Here is a 9492-nt window from a genome sequence, read left to right on the forward strand (position 1 = left end):
CCACCAATTCTAGAGACATCTGTACCGGTTTTACCTCTTTTATGCCTAACTTTTTCACTAGAGAAGCAGGCATCAGATTGATACTAGCTCCCAAGTCACACATCGCCTTCTTGATAGTCATACTGCCAATGGCGCAGGGTAGAAAGAAACTCCCAGGGTCCTCAAGTTTGGGAGGAAGTCCCTTCTGGATTAGTGCTCTGCATTCCTCAGTGAGCAGTACAGTTTCATTAACTTGCCAACTCCTCTTCTTGTTGATAAGTTCCTTCAAGAACTTTGCGTACAGGGGCATTTGCTCAAGTGCTTCAGTTAAGGGAATATTGATTTCTAACTTCTTGAAGATTTCAAGAAATTTTGGGAAGTGTTGGTCCTTAGTTTCCTTGTTAAACCTTTGAGGATATGGCAAGGGAGGAGTGAAGTTATTTCCCTGCCTTTGGTCCTCAGTTGGCTCTTCAATTACTTCCTTTCCCTTTCTTGATTTTTGTGGCTGATCTTCTTTTTCTTGAGCTTGATCCTGAGTTGGCTTGCTTGCTGCCTCCTTCTTGTCATTGACTTTCTCTTCTTCAGCTTGTTTCTTGTCACTTTCCTTTGGCTTCTTGGTTGCTTCTTCATTTTTCACCAAGACTTTTCCACTCCTCAATTGTATTGCCTTGCATTCTTCCTTAGGATTTGGGATTGTGTCACTTGGCAGTGAGCTTGAAGATTTCTCAACAGAAATCTGTTTGGAGATTTGCCCAATTTGCCTCTCTAGGCTCTTCATGGAGGCTTCATGGTTCTTGGTTGTCATTTCTTGGTGTTTCCACATTTTGTCTATCAAGGTTTCCAAGTTGGTGAGTCTTTGAGATTCAGGTGATGCTTGTGGTGGGTTGTGAAATGTGGATGGTGGATGGTAGGCATTTTGGTTGGTGGGTTGGTTATTAGATTGGTAATGGTTGGGGTTGGAGTAGTTGTTTTGAGGTTTTCTGTAGGGGTTTTGGTTGGTTTGCTGCTGGTTGTGGTTTTGGTTGTTTCTTAAAGTGTTTTGGTTTGAGTTTCTCTGCCATGGTTGTTGATTTTGGTTGTGATTGTCTCCCCACCTAAGGTTTGGGTGGTTCTTCCAAGAAGGGTTGTAAGTGTCACCATATACTTCATTTGGCCCAGAATTTTGGTTGTGCATGTACTGGACTTGTTCTTGTTGTTGCTCCTCTTGAGTCTCTTCACTCTGACCCCATGTGGTTGATGGCTGGCTAGTGTTGACTGCTGCAACTTGGAGACTGTCAATCCTCTTAGCCATTTGCTCAAATTGTTGTTGAAATTGCTGCTGCATCATCTTGTTTTGAGCTAGGATTGAATCCACTCCGTCTAGTTCCATTACTCCTCTTCTTTGTGATGGTTGGCGGCTTCTTTGATGAGCAAAGAAATATTGATTGTTGGCCACCATGTCCACAAGATTCTGAGCTTCCTCAGCAGTTTTCATTAGTTGTAGTGAACCTCCAGCAGAATGATCTAATGCCTCCTGAGATTTCAATGTCAGGCCTTCATAGAAATTTTGCAGCACATCCCATTCATTGAACATCTCTGGAGGGCACTTTCTGATTAAGGCTTTGTACCTCTCCCATGCTTCATACAAGGATTCAGCATCTAATTGTGTGAATGTCTGCACCTCAGTTTTCAGCCTGATGACTCTCTGGGGTGGATAGAATTTGGCTAGAAATTTAGCCACCAAGTCATCCCAACTAGTGATACTTGCTTGGGGAAAAGTTTCAAGCCATTGTGCAGCCTTATCCCTTAATGAGAACGGGAACAGCAGAAGCTTGTAAGTCTCAGGATTCACACCATTGGATTTGACAGTGTCACAGATCCTCAAGAAGGTAGATAGATGTTGATTTGGATCCTCCAATGGTCCTCCTCCAAATGAGCAGTTATTCTGGACCAATGTGATGAGTTGTGGCTTCAGTTCAAAGTTATTTGCATTGACATTAGGGGTGAGAATGCTGCTTCCACAATGTCTAGCATTTGCAAAAGTATAGGAAGCCAATACTCTCCTCTGTTGTGGTGGATTATTAACTCCTTCTCCTGGATTAGATGTATCTCCTTCCATCTCGTGGTATTCTTCCTCAGATTCTTCTTCTCCAACAATACTTTTCCCTCTTTCGGCTCTTCTTAACCTCCTGAGAGTTCTTTCGTCTTGTTCATGAAAATTGGGTATGGCTCTTTGTGTACCTGACATACAAGCAGAACATAAGAGCACACAAACCAGTGATACTTCAATCTACTGCTAGAATGAAGTTTTAGTTAGCTTAAGCAAAAATTCAAACAGTTAGTGGGTTAATCAAAGGTTAAAGAAAAATAAAGAAAAAGTGCTTGATCTAGATTACCACCTCACTTAATCATTGTCAATCTAATCAATCCCCGGCAACGGCGCCAAAAACTTGATGAGATATTTTGATGAGAAACGAATCTCTCCAAAACACACAAAACTAACCGGCAAGTGTACCGGGTCGTATCAAGTAATAAAAACTCACGGGAGTGAGGTCGATCCCACAAGGATTGAAGGATTGAGCAATTTTAGTTTAGTGGTTGATTTAGTCAAGCGAATCAAGTGTTGGTTGAGTGATTTGTGACTTGCAGAATGTAAATTGCATGAAATTAAAGAAAGCAGGGAATTAAATTGCTGAATCTTAAAGAACAAGAAATTAAATGGCAGAAACTTAAAGTGCAAGAAATGTAAATTGCGGAATCTTAAAGTGCAAGGAATATAAATTGCTTGAAATGTAAAGGGAATTGGGGAATGGATTTGCAGAATTTAAACAAGGAAAAACTAAATTGCATCAAACAGAAGAGGAAAGGGAATTGGGATTAAACCGGATCTTGAAACAGTAAAGTAAATGAACAGAAAAAGCAATAAGCAGGGAATTGAAATGAGAAATTCAGATCTCAGGACCCAGAGACTAGAAAACCAAGTCTAGATCTCAATGCCTTCCTAGATCCAACAAGAACAATAGCAAGGAAATTGTAAATTGCAAAGAGAATAGATGAAGTAAGTAACAGAAACGGAAATTCAATTAAGCAGTAAATAAACAGAGAGATCCAAGATTGAGATTGAAACAGAATTTCTTCAATTCTCCAATCCAAGATCCAAGACAAAAGTAAAATGAAATTGAAAGCAATGAAACAAGAAATTAAAGTTCACTCAGTGACAAAAGCTTCCCAAAACTCTTATGAAAATTCTAAAAGGAAAGCTCTAAAAGAAAACTCTCCCAAAAGCTCTCTAAACAAATTGAATTCTATCCTATTTATACACTTTCCAAAATGATCTTCAAGCCTTGAGTTGGGCCTTTGTTCTTGGTGGAATTGGGTTGAAAGAGGCCTTGGTTGATTGCTCTTGAAGATTGAAGAAGAACCGAAGTGAACCAATTGAACCGGAAATGGAGTTAGCCAACGTTGGTCTTCAACGTTAGGGTCAAAGTTAGGGGTCTAACTTTGACCCTAACTTTTCATATCAGCAAACCACATTCTTCTGGTTTAGACGTTGGCGCCAACGTTAGGGGTCTAACTTTGACCCTAACGTTGGCCTTGCTTGGTGTGATTGGTGCCAACGTTAGCCTCCACGTTAGGGGGCTAACGTTGGCGCAAACGTTGCCTACTCCCCCATTGTGATTTAAGTGCCAACGTTAGCCTCCAAGTTAGGGGGCTAACGTTGGCGCAAACGTTGGTAGCCCAGGGAGAAACTCTCAAGTTCCAACGTTAGCCTCCAAGTTAGGGGGCTAACGTTGGAGCTAACGTTGGCTACTTCCAAAGAGTGATTCATATGCCCAACGTTAGCCTCCAAGTTAGGGGGCTAACGTTGGGGCTAACTTCATGCAACCCGGTTCAATTTTCACTTATTCCATTGTCCTCTCTTCACTCCTAGCCATTCCTCTTTGCTTCAACCTTTCTCCAAGCCTTCTTCACCTATCATTGATCAACCAAACTAATCAAAGTTTTGCTCAAAATCATGAGGTATTCAATCTTCCACAATATGCAACAAATATAGTTCAAAACCTCATGAAATGGCATGAATTCACATATGGTTGGTTCAATCAAGGGAAACATGAAAATCTACTCAATTAGCTTGCTTGTAGCTTAAGAAAGTGCATAATTCTAATGAAAACAAAAGAAAAGACTAGCTAAATGGCTAAGATGACTTGTCATCAATCTGCCCAGCACGCTTAACTGCGAGTTCTGATGGATCCGTGAATTAGTGCTGGTATGATCGCACTATTAAAATGCGCACATAATTATCATATGCATGTCTGCGACGTAGGGTAAGTCGAGTTGCAAATCCTGCGGGGCCCGTGGGAGCTTGCCTAAAATCAGGTCATTGAGACTCGCTTTAACAAAACTGTGCAAGATAGCGCCGTTTAAAGAACGAGGTAAGCACGACGTAAAAAAAAAAAAAAAAAAAAAAAAAAAAAAAAAAAAAAAGAGGTGCAACACGAGGACTTCCAGGAGGTCACCATCCTAGTACTACTCTCGCCCAAGCACGCTTAACTGCGGAGTTCTGATGGGATCCGGTGCATTAGTGCTGGTATGATCGCACCTATTAAATATGCGCACATAATTATCATATGCATGTCTCGCGACGTAGGGTAAGTCGAGTTGCGAAACCTGCGGGGCCCGTGCGACTTGCCTAAAATGAGGTCATTGAGACTCGCTTTAGCTAAACTATTCAAGATAGCGCCGTTTAAAGAACGAGGGTAAGCACGACGTAAAAAAAAAAAAAAAAAAAAAAAAAAAAAAAAAAAAAAAAAAAAAGAGGTGCAACACGAGGACTTCCCAGGAGGTCACCCATCCTAGTACTACTCTCGCCCAAGCACGCTTAACTGCGGAGTTCTGATGGGATCCGGTGAATTAGTGCTGGTATGATCGCACCTATTAAAATATGCGCACATAATTATCATATGCATGTCTCGCGACGTAGGGTAAGTCGAGTGCAAATCCCTGCGGGGCCCGTGGAGCTTGCCTAAAATCAGGTCATTGAGACTCGCTTTAACTAAACTGTGCAAGATAGCGCCGTTTAAAGAACGAGGGTAAGCACGACGTAAAAAAAAAAAAGAGGTGCAACACGAGGACTTCCCAGGAGGTCACCCATCCTAGTACTACTCTGCCCAAGCACGCTTAACTGCGGAGTTCTGATGGGATCCGGTGCATTAGTGCTGGTATGATCGCACCTATTATAATATGCGCACATAATTATCATATGCATGTCTTGCGACGTAGGGTAAGTCGAGCTGCGAATCCCTGCGGGGCCCGTGCGAGCTTGCCTAAAATGAGGTCATTGAGACTCGCTTTAGCTAAACTATTCAAGATAGCGCCGTTTAAAGAACGAGGGTAAGCACGACGTAAAAAAAAAAAAAAAAAAAAAAAAAAAAAAAAAAAGAGGTGCAACACGAGGACTTCCCAGGAGGTCACCCATCCTAGTACTACTCTCGCCCAAGCACGCTTAACTGCGGAGTTCTGATGGGATCCGGTGATTAGTGCTGGTATGATCGCACCTATTAAAATATGCGCACATAATTATCATATGCATGTCTCGCGACGTAGGGTAAGTCGAGTTGCAAATCCCTGCGGGGCCCGTGGAGCTTGCCTAAAATCAGGTCATTGAGACTCGCTTTAACTAAACTGTGCAAGATAGCGCCGTTTAAAGAACGAGGGTAAGCACGACGTAAAAAAAAAAAAAAAAAAAAAGAGGTGCAACACGAGGACTTCCCAGGAGGTCACCCATCCTAGTACTACTCTCGCCCAAGCACGCTTAACTGCGGAGTTCTGATGGGATCCGGTGCATTAGTGCTGGTATGATCGCACCTATTAAATATGCGCACATAATTATCATATGCATGTCTGCGACGTAGGGTAAGTCGAGCTGCGAATCCCTGCGGGGCCCGTGCGAGCTTGCCTAAAATGAGGTCATTGAGACTCGCTTTAGCTAAACTATTCAAGATAGCGCCGTTTAAAGAACGAGGGTAAGCACGACGTAAAAAAAAAAAAAAAAAAAAAAAAAAAAAAAAAAAAAAAAGAGGTGCAACACGAGGACTTCCCAGGAGGTCACCCATCCTAGTACTACTCTCGCCCAAGCACGCTTAACTGCGGAGTTCTGATGGGATCCGGTGATTAGTGCTGGTATGATCGCACCTATTAAAATATGCGCACATAATTATCATATGCATGTCTCGCGACGTAGGGTAAGTCGAGTTGCAAATCCCTGCGGGGCCCGTGGAGCTTGCCTAAAATCAGGTCATTGAGACTCGCTTTAACTAAACTGTCAAGATAGCGCCGTTTAAAGAACGAGGGTAAGCACGACGTAAAAAAAAAAAAAAAAAAAAAGAGGTGCAACACGAGGACTTCCCAGGAGGTCACCCATCCTAGTACTACTCTCGCCCAAGCACGCTTAACTGCGGAGTTCTGATGGGATCCGGTGCATTAGTGCTGGTATGATCGCACCTATTATAATATGCGCACATAATTATCATATGCATGTCTTGCGACGTAGGGTAAGTCGAGCTGCGAATCCCTGCGGGGCCCGTGCGAGCTTGCCTAAAATGAGGTCATTGAGACTCGCTTTAGCTAAACTATTCAAGATAGCGCCGTTTAAAGAACGAGGGTAAGCACGACGTAAAAAAAAAAAAAAAAAAAAAAAAAAAAAAAAAAAAAAAAAAAAAAGAGGTGCAACACGAGGACTTCCCAGGAGGTCACCCATCCTAGTACTACTCTCGCCCAAGCACGCTTAACTGCGGAGTTCTGATGGGATCCGGTGCATTAGTGCTGGTATGATCGCACCTATTAAAATATGCGCACATAATTATCATATGCATGTCTCGCGACGTAGGGTAAGTCGAGTTGCAAATCCCTGCGGGGCCCGTGGAGCTTGCCTAAAATCAGGTCATTGAGACTCGCTTTAACTAAACTGTGCAAGATAGCGCCGTTTAAAGAACGAGGGTAAGCACGACGTAAAAAAAAAAAAAAAAAAAAAAAAAGAGGTGCAACACGAGGACTTCCCAGGAGGTCACCCATCCTAGTACTACTCTCGCCCAAGCACGCTTAACTGCGGAGTTCTGATGGGATCCGGTGCATTAGTGCTGGTATGATCGCACCTATTAAATATGCGCACATAATTATCATATGCATGTCTGCGACGTAGGGTAAGTCGAGCTGCGAATCCCTGCGGGGCCCGTGCGAGCTTGCCTAAAATGAGGTCATTGAGACTCGCTTTAGCTAAACTATTCAAGATAGCGCCGTTTAAAGAACGAGGGTAAGCACGACGTAAAAAAAAAAAAAAAAAAAAAAAAAAAAAAAAAAAAAAGAGGTGCAACACGAGGACTTCCCAGGAGGTCACCCATCCTAGTACTACTCTCGCCCAAGCACGCTTAACTGCGGAGTTCTGATGGGATCCGGTGCATTAGTGCTGGTATGATCGCACCTATTAAAATATGCGCACATAATTATCATATGCATGTCTCGCGACGTAGGGTAAGTCGAGTTGCAAATCCCTGCGGGGCCCGTGGGAGCTTGCCTAAAATCAGGTCATTGAGACTCGCTTTAACTAAACTTGCAAGATAGCGCCGTTTAAAGAACGAGGGTAAGCACGACGTAAAAAAAAAAAAAAAAAAAAGAGGTGCAACACGAGGACTTCCCAGGAGGTCACCCATCCTAGTACTACTCTCGCCCAAGCACGCTTAACTGCGGAGTTCTGATGGGATCCGGTGCATTAGTGCTGGTATGATCGCACCTATTATAATATGCGCACATAATTATCATATGCATGTCTTGCGACGTAGGGTAAGTCGAGCTGCGAATCCCTGCGGGGCCCGTGCGAGCTTGCCTAAAATGAGGTCATTGAGACTCGCTTTAGCTAAACTATTCAAGATAGCGCCGTTTAAAGAACGAGGGTAAGCACGACGTAAAAAAAAAAAAAAAAAAAAAAAAAAAAAAAAAGAGTGCAACACGAGGACTTCCCAGGAGGTCACCCATCCTAGTACTACTCTCGCCCAAGCACGCTTAACTGCGGAGTTCTGATGGGATCCGGTGCATTAGTGCTGGTATGATCGCACCTATTAAAATATGCGCACATAATTATCATATGCATGTCTCGCGACGTAGGGTAAGTCGAGTTGCAAATCCCTGCGGGGCCCGTGGAGCTTGCCTAAAATCAGGTCATTGAGACTCGCTTTAACTAAACTGTGCAAGATAGCGCCGTTTAAAGAACGAGGGTAAGCACGACGTAAAAAAAAAAAAAAAAAAAAAGAGGTGCAACACGAGGACTTCCCAGGAGGTCACCCATCCTAGTACTACTCTCGCCCAAGCACGCTTAACTGCGGAGTTCTGATGGGATCCGGTGCATTAGTGCTGGTATGATCGCACCTATTAAATATGCGCACATAATTATCATATGCATGTCTTGCGACGTAGGGTAAGTCGAGCTGCGAATCCCTGCGGGGCCCGTGCGAGCTTGCCTAAAATGAGGTCATTGAGACTCGCTTTAGCTAAACTATTCAAGATAGCGCCGTTTAAAGAACGAGGGTAAGCACGACGTAAAAAAAAAAAAAAAAAAAAAAAAAAAAAAAAAGAGGTGCAACACGAGGACTTCCCAGGAGGTCACCCATCCTAGTACTACTCTCGCCCAAGCACGCTTAACTGCGGAGTTCTGATGGGATCCGGTGATTAGTGCTGGTATGATCGCACCTATTAAATATGCGCACATAATTATCATATGCATGTCTCGCGACGTAGGGTAAGTCGAGTTGCAAATCCCTGCGGGGCCCGTGGAGCTTGCCTAAAATAGGTCATGAGACTCGCTTTAACTAAACTTCAAGATAGCGCCGTTTAAAGAACGAGGGTAAGCACGACGTAAAAAAAAAAAAAAAAAAAAAAAGAGGTGCAACACGAGGACTTCCCAGGAGGTCACCCATCCTAGTACTACTCTCGCCCAAGCACGCTTAACTGCGGAGTTCTGATGGGATCCGGTGCATTAGTGCTGGTATGATCGCACCTATTAAATATGCGCACATAATTATCATATGCATGTCTGCGACGTAGGGTAAGTCGAGCTGCAATCCCTGCGGGCCGTGCGAGCTTGCCTAAAATAGGTCATTGAGACTCGCTTTAGCTAAACTATTCAAGATAGCGCCGTTTAAAGAACGAGGGTAAGCACGACGTAAAAAAAAAAAAAAAAAAAAAAAAGTGAACACGAGGACTTCCCAGGAGGTCACCCATCCTAGTACTACTCTCGCCCAAGCACGTTAACTGCGAGTTCTGATGGATCCGGTGCATTAGTGCTGGTATGATCGCACCTATTAAATATGCGCACATAATTATCATATGCATGTCTGCGCGTAGGGTAAGTCGAGGGAATCCTCGGCCGTGGAGCTTGCCAAAATAGTCATGAGACTCGCTTACAAAATAAATAGCGTTAAAGAAAAAGCACGACTAAAAAAAAAAAAAAAAAAAAAAAAAAAAAAAACAAGACTTAACTCAGAC

The 9492-nt window shown here is 43.2% G+C and overlaps 15 non-coding genes and 1 pseudogene across 15 annotated transcripts; all 16 read right to left on the reverse strand.

Annotated features, from left to right (window-relative positions):
- Positions 1-4443: 4443 nt before the first annotated feature.
- LOC112781269 (5S ribosomal RNA) lies at positions 4444-4560 on the reverse strand. Its single transcript, XR_003192055.1, has one exon. It is a non-coding gene; the product is annotated as a 5S ribosomal RNA (ribosomal RNA).
- A 213-nt stretch (positions 4561-4773) lies between these two features.
- LOC112780567 (5S ribosomal RNA) lies at positions 4774-4892 on the reverse strand. Its single transcript, XR_003191393.1, has one exon. It is a non-coding gene; the product is annotated as a 5S ribosomal RNA (ribosomal RNA).
- A 181-nt stretch (positions 4893-5073) lies between these two features.
- Positions 5074-5191, reverse strand: LOC112781151 (5S ribosomal RNA). The gene has a single exon (XR_003191945.1). It is a non-coding gene; the product is annotated as a 5S ribosomal RNA (ribosomal RNA).
- Positions 5192-5397: 206 nt separating this feature from the next.
- LOC112780800 (5S ribosomal RNA) lies at positions 5398-5515 on the reverse strand. Its single transcript, XR_003191615.1, has one exon. It is a non-coding gene; the product is annotated as a 5S ribosomal RNA (ribosomal RNA).
- A 191-nt stretch (positions 5516-5706) lies between these two features.
- Positions 5707-5825, reverse strand: LOC112780151 (5S ribosomal RNA). The gene has a single exon (XR_003191007.1). It is a non-coding gene; the product is annotated as a 5S ribosomal RNA (ribosomal RNA).
- A 209-nt stretch (positions 5826-6034) lies between these two features.
- Positions 6035-6152, reverse strand: LOC112780920 (5S ribosomal RNA). The gene has a single exon (XR_003191726.1). It is a non-coding gene; the product is annotated as a 5S ribosomal RNA (ribosomal RNA).
- A 190-nt stretch (positions 6153-6342) lies between these two features.
- On the reverse strand, positions 6343-6461 carry LOC112781328 (5S ribosomal RNA). Its single transcript, XR_003192111.1, has one exon. It is a non-coding gene; the product is annotated as a 5S ribosomal RNA (ribosomal RNA).
- A 217-nt stretch (positions 6462-6678) lies between these two features.
- On the reverse strand, positions 6679-6797 carry LOC112781892 (5S ribosomal RNA). The gene has a single exon (XR_003192641.1). It is a non-coding gene; the product is annotated as a 5S ribosomal RNA (ribosomal RNA).
- A 195-nt stretch (positions 6798-6992) lies between these two features.
- On the reverse strand, positions 6993-7111 carry LOC112782009 (5S ribosomal RNA). The gene has a single exon (XR_003192753.1). It is a non-coding gene; the product is annotated as a 5S ribosomal RNA (ribosomal RNA).
- Positions 7112-7318: 207 nt separating this feature from the next.
- Positions 7319-7437, reverse strand: LOC112782126 (5S ribosomal RNA). The gene has a single exon (XR_003192864.1). It is a non-coding gene; the product is annotated as a 5S ribosomal RNA (ribosomal RNA).
- A 190-nt stretch (positions 7438-7627) lies between these two features.
- On the reverse strand, positions 7628-7746 carry LOC112780211 (5S ribosomal RNA). The gene has a single exon (XR_003191063.1). It is a non-coding gene; the product is annotated as a 5S ribosomal RNA (ribosomal RNA).
- Positions 7747-7949: 203 nt separating this feature from the next.
- On the reverse strand, positions 7950-8068 carry LOC112780684 (5S ribosomal RNA). Its single transcript, XR_003191504.1, has one exon. It is a non-coding gene; the product is annotated as a 5S ribosomal RNA (ribosomal RNA).
- A 191-nt stretch (positions 8069-8259) lies between these two features.
- LOC112780330 (5S ribosomal RNA) lies at positions 8260-8378 on the reverse strand. The gene has a single exon (XR_003191174.1). It is a non-coding gene; the product is annotated as a 5S ribosomal RNA (ribosomal RNA).
- A 203-nt stretch (positions 8379-8581) lies between these two features.
- LOC112781036 (5S ribosomal RNA) lies at positions 8582-8699 on the reverse strand. The gene has a single exon (XR_003191835.1). It is a non-coding gene; the product is annotated as a 5S ribosomal RNA (ribosomal RNA).
- Positions 8700-8887: 188 nt separating this feature from the next.
- On the reverse strand, positions 8888-9006 carry LOC112780448 (5S ribosomal RNA). Its single transcript, XR_003191285.1, has one exon. It is a non-coding gene; the product is annotated as a 5S ribosomal RNA (ribosomal RNA).
- A 186-nt stretch (positions 9007-9192) lies between these two features.
- LOC112781387 (5S ribosomal RNA) lies at positions 9193-9307 on the reverse strand (annotated as a pseudogene).
- Positions 9308-9492: the final 185 nt, after the last annotated feature.

The sequence above is a fragment of the Arachis hypogaea genome, chromosome 19, assembly GCF_003086295.3.
Source record: "Arachis hypogaea cultivar Tifrunner chromosome 19, arahy.Tifrunner.gnm2.J5K5, whole genome shotgun sequence".
Taxonomy (NCBI): Eukaryota; Viridiplantae; Streptophyta; class Magnoliopsida; order Fabales; family Fabaceae; genus Arachis; species Arachis hypogaea.